General features: G+C 38.0%; 1 protein-coding gene and 1 long non-coding RNA gene across 3 annotated transcripts in view; both read right to left on the reverse strand.

The window, feature by feature from the left end:
* Positions 1-190: 190 nt before the first annotated feature.
* LOC143901523 (uncharacterized) lies at positions 191-5,463 on the reverse strand. The gene is made up of 3 exons (XR_013258103.1): positions 5,219-5,463; positions 2,059-2,158; positions 191-1,776 (listed from the first exon to the last, which is right to left on the reverse strand). It is a non-coding gene; the product is annotated as an uncharacterized LOC143901523 (long non-coding RNA).
* A 3,183-nt stretch (positions 5,464-8,646) lies between these two features.
* The window catches only part of Dsx (transcription factor doublesex), a 62,794-nt gene continuing 54,674 nt past the window's right edge, over positions 8,647-16,766 (reverse strand). For both annotated transcript variants that reach the window (XM_077413957.1, XM_077413956.1), the window contains one exon: positions 8,647-14,537. The gene's annotated coding sequence lies outside the window, so the exon portion shown is untranslated. The remainder of the gene's footprint in view (positions 14,538-16,766) is intronic.

Consider the following 16,766-nt stretch of genomic DNA (forward strand, 5'->3'; position numbering starts at 1 on the left):
GTCTCTCGGATTGTTCCACAAAACTTTTCATTCGAGTTTGCTTCAAGAAACCTTCTGTTTTCTAATGTATGACGTGTTGTTGTCGATATATAAAATAAACTTAATAAAAAAAAAAATAAATCATGCGGTACATGTCTGGCAACCTTTATTCAGCTTCCCTCTTTCGAAGGATCATCGTCCCAAAATAATAAAACCTGATCCGTGATGTCGGTATGCGATCGCGGCACTCCACGGTTTCGCATTCTTAACATATGCTGATCACTTATTTGTGCCACGAGAAAGACGTATTTATATATCCCAAGGACGGTGCGATCCGCTGATAAAAGACGAGCGAGAGCAACAAAGTTCTACTTTGATCCATTTGGCCGACTTGAAGACGGGAGGCAACCTGCAGAGGGTGTCGTCTCGACTTAGCACCCTTCGGGGTAATGTCGCGTACTATTTCTCACAATTACACCGGCAGCTTTTGATAGTTACACGTGTGTAAAATTTAAATGAAAAAACTTTCGAAAGGGCAATCAGAACGGAAGCCGACCCATATGCGCGCCGTACAAGTTATACCTACCTAAATCCTACGGGCGCACCACAGACATATATTGTAGATAAAAATAACGTAATATTTATTACCGAATAACTTTCTCTCGGCTTAAGTTACAGTTTAAACATAAATTTTTGTGAACTTCACATCTCATATTTGTTCGAGAGCTCTAGAGTCTAGCTGCACTCTTTTAACGAAATATTTTAACGCTGCATGTGTAACACGCGTTGTTCTTTTCTCTTTTAAAACTATTCTCAAGATTCTCTTGGATAGTCTATTATAAACTGTACGTATATTATCGTTATAAAAGCTGTTGTAAAAGGATTACATCGGCAATTATTTTTTATCGATTTAATAGGGACGCGATGTGAATGATCGTCTTTACAGGTAATCTTCGCACATTTCTCTTAACCACACCTTGATCATATTTATGTAGGAACGACTACGTCTTTATTAAAAATTATAATTAAAATTATAAAAAGAGGCAAGAGATATAAGATGATTGCAATTATGATTCTTAGTTTTTAAAGATGATCGTTATGCGATTTGCAATTGCATATTTTCAAAATAGATTATGATTTAAATACGCTATTATTCAAACGTGATCTCCTTCTAACAATAATCTGAACAATGTACAACTTTTTTTCTATTGATTCTTAGATTCATTATTCAACTCTAACGAAATTAAAATTTAAAAAAAATCTATTAATATGTTCATTATATCGGAGAAAATACTAATAACGGAAAGTTAATGAAATGCAAGGTGGGGGTCCCTCTCAAACGCGAGGACGTTCTGGCTGAAAAGCTCGAGCCAGTACTCCGGTCTTCCGAGAGACGGAGTAACCGAGAACCATCCTGAAGCATGTAAATTCGCTTACGCATCTCGAAGGGCCATCCACCCTACGAACAAACAGCCCGCGCGAGAGAAGGAGAGACCTTATCCGTCGCGCTTCATTAGATCCTCAATGAAATTTCAACACTTTAACGCCCCGGCGAACCGAGAAATATATAACCAGTGAACTCGTTTTCACGCTCGGCTACCACGCATCTTCGTGGGTTCTCTCTCGGGTCCTTCGAGTTTTCTCCACCCCTAACGGAGGTCTCCGTCTCGGAGAAGGAAAACAAGGGTAGAAACAACCTTTCCCCTCCTGTCCCTTCGAAGGATGTATCGAGCATCCAAGACGTGCGCGAGGGGTTGCCTGGTTCAGGGTGGACGCAGCGATCCTGGAGCGCGGTAACTAAAACAACCCGATTTTAACGTCGGTAAACGGAGGTAAGCGGAGACCGACCGACGAGAAACAACTGTGGCACAAAATATTCCTCCGTTCACATGCCGACTGTGCACGCAAAACTCAACGCAGAAAACTTGTGGCATAACTACCGACGTTCGATATTACTTCCTGCTATTGCGATGCTTATTATTTTTTAACTCATTATAATATAAAAAGCTGCAAGGCTAATAAATCATAAAGTGTCAGAAACGCAACGGAATATTAATGTTATCTATAAAACTATATTACCTGCAATATTATTGCACTTGTAACTTCCAGACATATCGACTGTCCAAACTGTAGTTGCATAATGTCGGTACAAGCAGTTCGAAGCAACACGGAGAATGCGCTGTAATAAAACTTGTTTGTAACAAAATCCAATAAAACTAATTAAACAGCGTAATATATTATTATGATATGGTCAATTTAAGATACGTGGGCGTACGACGACGAGATCAGTTTACCATTTTAATTTTTCTTGTTAACTTTCTCTGCCTCAACCGGTTAGGTAAGATAACGATATGAATATAAAGCGATATGAGTACAAGCGCGAATTAAACCTGAAGCAAACATTCGGGATTACTACTGGATATATTCGAATACAACAAGTTTACTTTCGCACATCTAGGATAATATATAGTTGCAAGCGTAATTATAAAATGGCACACTGCGTACATGATAGTACATTTTATGATATTTATTTAATTACTTCTTTATCAATTTGTACAATTATTAATAATTAAAAAGCTCATTTATAATGTAAACGACAATTCCGTATTTGATTATCGTTTTTGTATCAAGTGAGAAAATCATTCATTCATATTTTAAGACACAGATAGTTCAGAAAACATATTTTGATTAGAAGACAACCGAGATTACTTAACTAAAAACGGAACGATTATTTACGTGAGACTCGATACCAAATTCAAGATTGATTAAAACAAAGTGATACACATTTATTTAAAATATACTTTCTTTTAATGTCAAATCAGTATCAGCTCGTCAATAAAAAGCAAAGTAATTAGTAAAAATAAAATAAATTTGCAGAGAGAAAACTGTTTTTCAATGAAAAAAATCACTTGTTATAATGTTTGAAGTATAGGACATATTTCTAGATATTAATTATTTAGCAACTTCGTGTATCGACGTTACAAATTAAACAATTTAGTATTTACGTAAAAACCGCGTATGTCGTGAATAAAGTAATGATCGTGAGGTTAAATCAAAAGTTCGGCGTTATTGAAACAAGAAAACCACGTTAAAATCCGTTCGGCTTGGCTGCAAAGTAGGTAGTCTGTCATTAAGTAAAACCGGTTTCTTCGGCCCACCCTGCAGCCGTACGAACTTCTACTCATTGCGTATCTACCATTCGGGATCTGTGATTTTCTCGATTAATAATTATGTTTCTCGTAATCTTTATCAGTTTTTGCAAACACTGTATTCCTTCTTGCAGGAAAATGTAGACCCGTCCCGCGCTGTTCCCCCCTCTCCGCCGACTTTCTTTAATATACATTCCAAACAGATTGACAGACAGATCCAAGGATGAGCGAAGATACCTTTCCAACGGTACGTGTCTCACGACTGCCTCTTTTGCTTACCTAAAAATCGTGAATTGTAAACGAGACACGGTTGATCTGCAAACGGGATCGCAAGCGGACAGAAGGAAGAGAACATTCTTCATCTCAGAAGATCACGTTTGTAATCTCGAGTTCGCGATTCAGACAATAGCGATCGTCTCATTTCAAGTTTGACTGTCCGACGAATAGGACAAAATAAAAAAGAATTTACAAAAATTGTATACAGACAAAAATAAATCTCGTGACAAACCAACAATATCTAAATATGCTGAGAAACGTGCGATCCTTAGTGGAATAACATTCCGCAACTTTTTACTTCAAGGAGATCCGGGTACAGATACTTTCCCGCACTTGTATGCGCGGCAACAAAGCAAAACATAATTAAGTAAATAACGAGAAGGAAGTAAATGCGTCGCGTGCAGATAATTTCTGCACGACTCTGTTATAATCATTATCATTTTCGTTTCACTTCAGAAACCTCCAACTCAAATCTATCGAAACGCATTCCACCTTTTTCACTTTATACAGTAAGTATCTATTATCTTGGAATAAAAATATATATCTCATTTTCTGAAATATACTTCGTTAAAATTTATATAATACGCTTGTAACTTTCTTTACCAAAAAGAAAAAAGAACAGGTGCAAGAAAAGTAACATAATAACACGTGACCAACATATACGATGTGATTAGATCCGTTCTTGAAGAGAGCATTTGTTTTTGCATATATATATATATATATATTTTTTTTTTTTTTCAATAAAGGATGTAGTGTCTCGCTCACGAAAGAATATATATATTTTACGAAAAGTACACTTGATGCGAAACGCTAGCGTGTCTCTTGATAAACAAAATTTAACACTTTGCGCTCTTTTTAAATGCCATGTCTATTATATTTGTAAAAAAAATAATAGATATCGTTAACGATGGATAAGTTTTCCCAATGATATTGTCCCGTTATCGGAACTTCGAACATATTCTTTAAGTCTACATATAGAACGAGAAAATAAGCACATTATACGTAAATCGATGTGCACTGCAATATGGAGCTGAAAGTATCAAAAATAACCGATGTGCTCGATTTCTTCTGTACTTGCATATTGTATATAGCAGCACACATGTGCATAGCAATTAAGGAGATAAATAGAAAGCGTACGTACGCTATTCGGAAAGCTCCGCGAACCTCATTCGCATAATTACGCGGTTGTATTACACGTCTTGTCCTTCATTATTTTGATCGGAATGTAGGCTGTCTAATTGATCATGCATAAAATAACTCTTTTTAAAAATGTAAGGCATCGCGCGAGCGCGAGTGTGTCTTCATGAGAGTGAGAGAGAGAGTGAGAGAGAGAGAGAGAGAGAGAGAGAGAGAGAGAGAGAGAGAGAGTTGAGCCATATAGTTTCAAACATTCTTGTATCGCATCGATAACTAAATAAATAAATAAATAAATATAACGATAAAGCATTTGGTTGTTTTAAAAAATAACCAACTTACTGTAACGAATAGAATAAATATCATGAGTAATAAAACAATGAGTGGATTTATTTTGTGTATGCGGCCTGGAAGATTTGGAACCCACGAAATACATTTGTAATTTGATAGTTATGTATTCTATTCTCCGATTTACCGCTACAGCGAGAAGCGTGAGGAAAGAATGCGGGGAGAGACAGAGAAAAGAGAATTTGAATGGCAGAAAGAACAGGGAGAATTTTTTACGTCTTGTCACAGGCCCACGTCGGTGCATGCGGAATCGTCCTGTGCATAATAAATGGACAAATTGCAGCTACATTGTCACAGAAACGCGTACAATCCGCGGCAAAAGGCGCGTATACCGTCAATATTGAATTACTCAGCCTTGTAACATCAGTGTGGTTCATCTCACAGCAGGAATCCAGTATCTCGATTGGCGAATGTTCGCACAGACGGTGCGGCCAGTTTTTTTTTTTTTCGTTTCGTTTCTCTTCTGCGTACGCCGCGAACCGTCGCCGGTTGTTGCGCCGAGTTTGCATACGCATGAGCGACTCCGACAATATCAAGGAATTACGCGGCGCGCACATGTCGAGCCGAAGCTATCGCTGATAAATGATTCCCCCTATATGACACTTGCGTCATCTTAACTTTATTGCCGTATATCTTATTAAACTTTAAAGATACCAGAGAGAGAGAGAGAAAGAGAGAGAGAGAGAGAGAGAGAGAGAGAGAGAGAGTGTGTGTGTGTGTGTGTGTGTGTGTGTGTGTGTGTGTGTGTGTGTGTGTGTGTGTGTGTGTGTGTGTGTGTGTGTGTGTGTGTGTGTGTGTGTGTGTGTGTGTGTGTGTGTGTGCATATGCAAATGAATGAGTCAACAATAAATTTCTTGATTTAAAAATTGACTCTTTCTCAATAAGTATTTAAAATATTATACATAATTAACACATAGAAGAGTTTATGTATTTCGAGACATATAAATCGACTCGTTTGACCAGAACATTTGTCGTTTTTACAAGTAATTCTTCTCTCGTTTGTACAAGTTAATTTCTACGCTAAAAAATGGACAAGATAAATCTAAATAAATTAGTGATGGGATCTTTATATTGCACATTTAACGTAACCGTCGGCAAAAGTGTATGTATCCGACAGACAGGGAGATAGGGATCAAGATAGATCAGAAGAGAGTAGGTAGGGACGGAAAGACAGGAGGAACGAGATAAGTTGGTGACCTTGGTGAAGAGAATGGATACGGGGAGTAATTTTATGGCGAGAAAAAACTATCAGGAATATTACAACGGATAATATCCCGCAGCTGATTTACTTCACCTACATTAGGACAGATCATTGTAATGATGAGAATGAGGTAAGCATACTAATAAAACAAGAAGAATAAGAGAATGCGTTATATGCATTGAATGTATCGCATATCATGTAGTTACACAATGTATAGCATCTTTATCTGAGAAAACTCAGAGTTCAAGAATAAACATTGTATTTACTTAACGTATTAATCAGGGACTCGGCGAAGCAGCAGTCGCGAACAGATCTAATCAACTGTAAATAAATTAATATACTGTTAACACCTTCCAAATTTGTATAACTGTAATACGGATTATAATTAAATCAGTTAATAGAAAACGTGAATCCTGCCGCGAAATGTTTCGAAACTGTATTACGTATTCTATGTTCTAGTGGTTACCTCTTCGTCGATCTTGGATAGCGTTACAAGTAATATTTGCAATGGAAAACAAATATTCTACAGATGTTCGGTCCATTACAGACATTTATGTAGGACCAACATTAAGATATTCGTTTCTCTCTCAAAGTGACGTTTTTATACAGTATAAACTTTATGGCATGAAAGCCTCTAATTATCATATCTTATTGTTCTTCCAAAAGAGAAGCTTCAGAAATGTGTATTAGAAAGCGCATCTTCCGAAACAGTTACATTTCTTTGGTTTTGGTATCGTTCACCATTGATGATACCATTGATGGTAGCCTATAGCCGAACCCTCTGACGCAGTTCCTTTTTTATTCAACATTAGAGTGATTTTCAGCACGCACGTAGGATATGTACCCATCAGGGATCTTTTTTTTACGCTTAAAAGAAACGCGAAGATCGTTGCAAAGTGCTCCTTTGTTTCGTGAGGAAATGATTGAAAAGATTGCTCGCGTGCATCGGATATTTTACCTCGGCTGAATACGCCGTAATAGCAGGTGTGATCTTCTGGCAGAAAGAAAAAGTTGGAGCGGTCGAATACAGATCTCAAATTTGTGACTCTTGCTCGCTCCCAAACCAAAAACAAATCGTTGCATTAGGGCCTGATGTTACGAGCTATGTTAGTGTTGGTATGCGATTACGTGGATTGTCCACTTTCGGCACGACTGAGCAAGACGATTATATTGTTCCGCATTGTCCGTGTCTCCACACGTCTCCGCATTATTATAGCTATTATCGTAGCGTCGCTTTGACAATTTGTCGAGTAATATTCAACGACAAAGTTAAATAGATTTCTGAAGTACAATGTTAATCGGCGCGTGACTTCATTTTTCATTAGTAGATATATTCGTAGAACAAAACAATATACAACTTTGACAAAAACTTTAATAATTTCTGAATAATATGGCACGATTATGTAAATCTTAGCGCAATCTAATAATTGCTCTGTAACATTTTTATTGAGGATCTCTATTAATTGTTATAGCGTGACAAATCATATCGGCACATTACGATTGACATCTCACGATCACTTTACTTTCTTTTATATTATTTTTCAAGTTACATGTTATGCGTAAGTATTATAGATGCCATTTATTCATAACCGATTATCCGCGAAAGCGTCTTGTTCTCTGCGTTTATAACGTTAATCTTGATGCGGACTCGTTTCTTCTTTCCCGTTACAGAGCGGCCTCTCGCTCTCTCCATTCTATAATTTCGCGAGCGTTTCGCGAAAAGTTTCGAACGCACGCTAAAGATGCGTTAACGGTAGCGGCAAAACATACGATTGCAATGCGGTGAGAAATTGCGGCTTAATATCACAGAAATGATTTTAATGAGAACGTAATCATAATTCCTAACGCTCTGGGTCGCCTTAAATCGGGAATAATTGCAGCATTGACCGAAGAATGAGGAAACCACGGAGTTAGTCTCGGGGCCACGAAGTAACATTACATAAAACAAAAACGTCGCAGAAAGTACGAGCGTCGATGGAACATTAGAACGGTTTACTGTAATTATTGTAATTACTGTAATTATTTAACGCGAGCAGAGTCAGGAAAATATCAGAATTTTATCGGTCCCGTATACTTGTCCACTCCTGGAGAGTTGCAGAACGAGCTGGGCGATATCGCTCGCAAAATAAAAGCATGATATACGAGTTCTCTCTTTCTCTCTCGCTTTCGAGTGGTCGCCAAGTAAACTCGCGAGTTCTTGTATTCTCATAAAATGGATTCTGACATGCAATTAATTCCTGCTAATTGAGTCTCCGATAATTTTATTTATATAACTCACTTCCTACTTGAACGAGTTTAAGAGAAATAAAATAATATGAATATACAAAAAAATTAAACTTATGGAAAATGTGCAATACTTACCTCAATTCGCCGAGATACAGTCCTTCGATAATTTAATTCTTTTCTGTAATTGTGTTTACGGTAGGAAGCAGAAGAGATACGGAGCAACATTTCGCAGCGAAATGTCAGAAGAGAGAACGAATCTGCAAATTCCAATAGTTATAAAAATATAAATATTCTGGCCGGAAAAATCTAAAGGTTAAGTGCATTAGGCGCCGCTGTGATTATATATATAGCAGTACTGTTTTATTTATATGCCATATAACGTAACACTTAGACAGTAGACAATAATACGCGTACGCTCCATATTTCGCTTCCTCATTTTCCTCCATGCTGCCCTTCCATTTCCATAATATCATAATCATAATTATCGTTCACATCTTACGATCGTTGTCATTACTGCACTCGTTTCCAACACACAATATCTTTCTCTACGAATCGTTGGTTAAATAACTACAACAGCCAAATTTATTAGAACAAGTATATAGGTCGTATTAAGTATAGATACCCGGGGCCCATTCCTTTTCTTAACTCGGATACTGTTATTGGGCACGTATTAAGGAACTTTTTGGAATTAATTCCGATCGGAATTGATTCCCAAAAGTTTCACTGGTTACGAGCTGTTAAAAACGATCCGCAAAGTTTTACATTTTTCACACCCTAGCAATGTCGGTCTGACTCGTTCGATACGAGCCAGGAAAATAAAGACGCGAAACCTCGATCGATTGCGATCGATCTCACGATCTAGCAATTTTACGTATAGATCGACGCTTCATACGGAGACATAAGTGCTGGTGTATCTTTTTTAGCTTTTTATGTAGTTTTATCAGAATTGCGTATTCGCTTCATATTAGATCTTGAACAGCTCAAACAACAATATTCATACGAAGTTAACTTTGCAGCTGCGTTACAGCGCACATACACAATTCATTTTAGATAAATTGGTTAAATGAAGTATCCCAATGTACGTATAGTTGTCGATTACTAACTAAAATGGTGTCTATTACAATTTTTCCAACAAAAGAAAATATTATCAAGTGTAAAATAACGCTTAGAAGAGTCTTCTCGATCGGAGAACGAGCACCCCGCATTTCGCAAGAGAGCTCTTCTTCACAACCGAGCTCACAACCGAGAGAATTTACGACCCTCCTTGTGCTAGAAAATACTCTATTATAAAATATACACGTCAAATATCAAACACACTATCCCTCCATCGATCGTTTCAACTGCGTGAAACGAGCGATCCTTAAAACCGGAATCGCACGAAGCACGATTTCTTGAATGATTAGCTTGCACGCTGCTATATCTGCTCTGATGCATTCAATGCATGCTAGACCTATAGACGTTCTCGCATTGAATAAGGGACTCTGGCATGCATGATTGCATGCACCAATTAAACGTCTCTATTTTTGAATCCAAATCTGACGTTTGATTTGTATGTATGTACATACTACGAAATTAGCACAATTGTTTCTTTTCTGAAGATGCGATGCTGTCGATCGTCTGCTCAATCGTGACTGTTTTCAATGTTTTAAGGGGATCCTAAAGTGAAGGCTGAACTTCCTCGACGTCGGTAATGTCAACATTTCTAATCCTGTTTTCTATGTCATATATCTATATCTGTCCTTGTCTAACGAGAGGCATCTGTCCTTGTTTCGATTGCTGCGCCATCTCTCGCTACACGCAATGTCAACCTAAATGTGATTTTGCACATATAAAAGTTTATTTAAACTAATCTTTTTTTCTAGGCTTTCAATCTTAGATCTAATTGCACGATATTGTTCTTAAATGTTGTCCCTAGGTCATGGCGGTCTAATTTTGTGGATATTTACTGTGGAATTTTTGTACAAAGCAAATATTGTCATCACGTATACCAAAAATTAACAAAAATATTAATTTTTTCTCGTTTTTTATATAAATTCGACCACCATGACCTAGATTTTGATGCGTACTTTAATTCTAGACAAAAATTTTGCATTTTTATAAAGCCAATTAAAAGATTAGTGCTAAGAAAAAAAGCCGGTATTACAGACGGCTTTAGGATCCCCTTAATTGGTGCATGCAATCATGCATGCTAACGTGCCTCGCTCAATGCGTGATGTCTAGGATATAGCATGCATCAGAGCAGGCATAGCAGCGTGCAAGCTAATCATTCAAGAAATCGTGCTTTATGTGATTCCGGCTTTTTAGAAAAAAAGAAAGAGGAGCAATTAACAACTACTTCCTTTTAGAGAGCTGGATTCGGAAACCCAGGTAGCAAGCGGACGTTATTTGTCGTCATCTTGACGTTGCAATATTGTCAAAGACGTTAATGTGACATCAAAATAACGATAAATAACACTAGCTTGCTACTTGGAAAATTATTCGCGAATACGTCCCTCAATAAGTACTTATAATTAAAGAAAAATATAGATATCTCACGAACGATAGGTATTATATGTATAAAGGCCGAATTTAATCGTCGTCGTTGACACCAATAATATATAATCTGATACTTCGTCACTCGCTTAGACTCGAACGTGTGCGCTATTATTCATACGGCGCAATAGTGTTTCTATCTAAAGTGAAAGGACGCGTGTACCTCTAACAAATACACTTACAAAATAGATTATATTACGATTACAGTTAAAAATTATTGCTTAAAAAAATATGGCGACAGTATGTAAAACTCGAAAGGTCGAGCGAATCGGTTACGCGCGTTTTAGCGCAACACGAGGCGCAGCACCTCACGTACGTGTTGAAAAAATTTGTCGAATCTCTATTCTCTATAAAATCGTGTACCTTAGAAAAGTGCAACGGCCGAAAAATATAGTGATTATCTCAACGAAATGTGTGGACATTGACGTTCAAAATACGAGGCGTTACATCACGGCGAAGTTTGTGAAATAAAAATAGAATTTTAATTAATTTTAATGAATAAATTTAATAATTTTAATAATATTACCAATTAAAAATTAATTCAAACCTCTCCTTTCAATCTCAAATTCCTCGAATACTTCACGGACAAAAAATAAATTGCCAAAATAAGATAAATATCTCATTGTAATTTAATTGATAACCCGACGCGGTCCAATTGATTATATGAAATTCGAATTTCTTCAGTTTTTCCGGCAATAGAGACCATTGAAAAATTATAAATAAGTCCTTCTGTTTTCTAGGAGATCAAAGAATTCGACGTTGCTGCACATAACACTTTGCAAAACATGCGTGCAAACGCACGCATACGTACTTGACCGAGGTGACGAGGTGTGCGAGTGCAGATATATGCGACCCACATTAGACACATATGTTTCACACGCAAAGGAGACGGACGTGAGAATAATGCATGCCGTTTACAGCGACCATTATCTTGACACTTCGCGATTCTAAGGTTCACGGAAGCGTTACGAATATCGTTTAACGATATTGATGTAACTCCCGAGAATAGCGAATCTGCGCGGAAGAACAGAATGCTCTCCAACTCTATCAAATGCAACAAGTCGCGTCGTGTAATTCGATTTACCTATTCGCCCCGTTTCCCCGTCAGATGCTTTAAGATGATAAAGCGATTGCGCTCCAATCGCACTGTTTTATTTACAACAATGTCGAAGTGAACTGCCTTAAATTAAAATTGCGGGTTACGACAATAAATACCAGCATGCCAAAAATTATAGGATCGGCCGCCACCCATGGATAGGTTTCTGCGTACGTCGTCTTCGTACGGATATCTGACGCGAGTCTCACACGCAACAAAAGAATCGCACGAAGTGCGTGCATTATTTGTGTAATGCTGTGCGATGGTTAATTAAAAGTCAATCGCCGTATGGTGTCCGTGAGAATTTCTCTTCGCGATTCAAACATTCGCAAAGCGAAAGTAGAACGATGTTGTGTTTTTCATGCAAATGCGAGCCTGCTGGAATATCTGAAGAATACCCAGTACGATGTATAAGAGAATAAAATGAGAGAATAAAATATATAATCATATATATTGTGTGTGTGTGTGTTTGTGTAACTATTAAATTAATTCTAGTTAAACTTCTAATCTTAAACTATCTAAGCAAAAAAACAGAAAACTCCACTAAGCAACATAACACACTTATATGTATCGAAATAAATTTTAGTCATAAATTTTAAATATAAAATATGAATTCTCAAGTGTGATCTTGTATACATGAAAACTTAGTTGACATGCAAATTAATTCCTTAGTTACAAATTAAGCGAGATGATGATGTTAAATCTGACGCAGCACGGCGCACATGCTCATTTTTGAAACGCAAATTCATTTACGGAAATGAGTCATTAAGTATTCTGTGGTAATATTCGCGAACAAGCTATGCATCAAATTGTTGCTCGAAACGTGTTTCGCGTGAAGCAAGAGGGACGGAAGAGGGGCATTCGAGAAAAGGAGCAAGTAGAAGAGAATGAGAGTGCATATCGAAGGGACAGTGTTTTTCGGTGCTCTTATTTGTAAATTAATTTGCCGCGAACTGGAGCGACCAGTTTTTGAGCGGCTATTTTATTGTACCACGTCGCACGAACTGACACATCCACCACGATTTTGCGCGCAGATGCGCTCGCCTTCGTACGAAAAGTTTTAATTATCAAAGAATAGCGACTGATATTATCATTTGTCGTAAAAAAAAAAATTTTAATATGGGATTGGATTGACTCACGATATCTGAAGATTAATGCTTTACTCGTCACCAAGATTAATGCTTTACTCATCACCAAGATTAATGCTTTACTCACGTTAATTGCTGCGATAATGACACTTATGTTTTACAATATTAGGCGCAAAGAGATGTTATATATCTGTTCTTTGAGCATTGGGCGAGTACGATTTGCGTAGATATAGCTTAAAAAGAATAAAAGGATATATTCTTATTCGACCTTTGAGGAATAGAAAGAATATGTGCATAAAAATTTAAAAAATCCATCATATAGATTTAAGTATTATATGATCGATTGAAATCTGAACGCCTTACTCGATTATGCTCGATCATGCGCGGCTGCACGTCTCGCACCCCTTCCAGTGTAGCATTAAATAACATATATAAATTGAGAAAATAGCGTTTGCAGTAGTCAATATATACGTGATATATATGAATAAAGCGGAAAGCGTCAAAATCACTATAGGTCCATCGAATAATTTGGCCAGCGCCTCGCTTGCATGCGCGGTCACCGCCGTTATCCAGTGTCCGGTTTTCCACACGCGAAATTGGCCACACGCGTCGTTGGGAAGGACCAGCGAATAAAACCGTCGCTCACGATCGGATAGATTCTTCAGGGATCCGCTAGCAGCCTGTCGCACTTACGATCGTCTCTCCGCGGCGGAGGCTTGCCGCTGCTTTCGCATCTTGCCATCGCGTTCTCGCACCGAATTTAAAATGGGTGGACACATGGAGAGGAGGACGCGGGACACAAACTCGCCGAGCAAGGATGGCTCGAGGGGAGTCTCAGAAGCGGAATGCCGCAACGTTCTCGTTCTCCGGGATTCTGCTTGATCGAGCTGCCTCGCGAGAGCAGCCTTGTAATATCAGGCTCCGTCAATTTCGTGTCGTCCGAAACGAAAATCCGCGCGTAGCGCTCGTGTACAACCCAGTGTCCGTTTTCACAAGAGAGACGCGAGTGACCGCTCGGAAATGGATGAAGCTACACGCCCTGCGGGTCTTGCCGATCACGTTGGCTCGTGACGGTTAACGATCATTCGATCTATCGCCGTGGAAGATCGCGATGGCATCAATCATCGTGAAATTATTCGTAAAGTAGCAATCTTTTCATCGGAAACTCTACTTCCCTCTTCTCAAGAGAAACCGCGATCACGATTGGAAATCAAAGGACGGAAAACGTCTGAGAACAGCCCGCGACTTTTTCGCGATTTTTGCACGCGTTCCTCAATTCTTGACTGGTTGCGATTTGCTCGGTCCACTGGGTATGTAGCAGCGTTGACCGCACACCTCACGAAGCGATGTCCGAAAGAAACGATGTCCGAAAGAAACGAGTTGGCGATGATCGATAGTCAGGTCCAATGCTCCCGACAGCCGTTCTATCACTTCGGAGGTGACGCGATTTTCTTTGGATTCGACATGCTTCCTTCGTCGATTTACTTCACTGATTGTCAACGATCGATCTGAAAGCAGAAGTAAAAAAACGTTTGACAAGTGCCAAGTAAAAATCGATATAGTGATAGCATGAATAACAGGCAATATAATGTCGCTTATTTCCGGGATCTTGTAAAAAAACATATTTTACATTTGCATTCTAATTACCATAATATCCATTTTTTTTAGTTTTAATCAATAAGTCATTGATAAGTCATCGAAAACTTTCGCTATTTTTTTAATAGTAAATAATAAGTGTGACATGTTTAAGTAGAAAAACATACCGCACATCTTATCTTTTTATTCTTCTCTGTTTATTATTTTTATCTTTGCTAATTTAGATCGGAATTTGGGACCACATTTATCTTCTATTTTTATCGTATAAAATTTAAGAACAATGTGATTATTTCAAATAAGCCGCAATAACGATTGCTAGATGTTGAGATTGTATCTACAGCATAGGAATAATTATGATAACGCAAACGAATTGATTTTGTCTTGCGCAATAAGATTTATGCAACGCGTCACGTGTAATTCTGCGACGCACGCAGTTTCCGAGATTCAAAGAACGCGAATAATTCGTATGTAATTTGCTTGAAAATGTAATGAAACCAATGAGATACCGTATTCGCACATACTGTATCCACTTGGATATGTAATATTCCACACGTCCTTCTATTAAAAATATCATTATTTTCAAAATAGTAATAATTCCGGTTTAACTGGTGATCACTTCAATTGCTTTTTAATTATCACCTATGTGTTACATGCAATAAGAAAAGATGTATTGTTACAGCTGCGATTAAAGTGCCAGCTGTAACGAGAGGATAAAAAATGTATAATAGACGTATATCTATGCCACTTGTGATTCGCAATAATACCAGGTAAATCGTGTTGTTTTATCGCCGTCGACAACGTTTATCAATGTAATGTTCGCCAAACGACCTGACATGCGGTGTAAAAACGCAACGTTATGTTCAACTACGTTCAAGAGTGTGGTGCGTTTATCATTAGCATCAATGAAAAACACCGCTTATTTGCGGTCTTCGTTGCGATTACAGCAAACTTATTCCACTCTTAAATTAACAAAACAATAGAGTATTCTCTCGCGTATAAAAATTATTCATGACTATTTCATCCATCGTATATTATACACAATTCATTATTCAATTGTCTTCTGTAATTTCGCGACGCAAAGATTGTCCATCTATCAAAAACTTACGGTATAAAAACAGTAGTTTAGCAGGATTATCATAAGTTTGTTTAAATTTTTATTACAATGATCTTGAGGTAGTCGAAGCCCAATGCAATCGTTCAATATAAACGACGTCACATTAACACAGCTAACGCGAAGAAATTATCAAATGCCGGAAACCACCGACTGTGAGAAACGAAGCCCGGAGAGAAGTTAACGACCGCCATGTCGGCTTATCCGGCGGATATTAAATCTGGTAGCGGGACATTTCTCATTCGAGAAGTTTTCTCAGAGAGACGACCGGCGAGAGAAAACTTACCGCGATGTTTTAAGGACGCGTCGGGTCGCGAATGTGAATAGGGGGGAAGGAGGCGGACGAGAGGTACACGTCCTCCGCCGTAAAACAAAATCCACTACGGAAGGATAGCGAGAGAGAAAAGAATGAATAAGAAAGGGAAGGGGGCTGAAGAAGCGACAAGGACGCGGAGGAGGAGTGTATTATGTTCGCTAAAGCAATGTTACCAACTCGAGAACTGGCGAACTAGCCGACAGTAAAATCCATTTTATGTCCCCCTCGTAAAGCCAGTCAAATGAAACCCGGACTTAGTTTTCATACGTGCATCCACTGGCAGACTCGGTTTCCTGCCCGCCACGACAGCAGGTTGTAACAGACTTTTTCAAAGGTCTAGACGCATTGGTACCCAAAACGGATCTCTCTCTGTCGAATCAATTTTGCTTGGCGAAACCTCGATCATGACGTTCTCGATGACAAATCGCTACGGTTTCGTTTTATCTTCAAAATCGCTGCGAGCTATATATATTATCTGCTTAAAAAATATCTACCTAAAAGGAAATAAGTACAAAAATAAATCAAGAAAATAAATAAAATAAATCGTAAAATCGTAGAAACTAGTAAAAAATTCAATCAAAAAAGTCAATTTTTTAAATTAAAAATTTGAGCCGTGACGCGCCATATGACATATTTCGATTGAGACTTCCATTTTATCTGACTGATACATGAAGCAGTATAACTTGTAAACAAAAAGCGATACAAGATAGACGT

The sequence above is a fragment of the Temnothorax americanus genome, unplaced genomic scaffold (genome assembly GCF_048541705.1).
Source record: "Temnothorax americanus isolate GAGA-0224 unplaced genomic scaffold, ASM4854170v1 Scaffold34, whole genome shotgun sequence".
Lineage (NCBI taxonomy): Eukaryota > Metazoa > Arthropoda > Insecta > Hymenoptera > Formicidae > Temnothorax > Temnothorax americanus.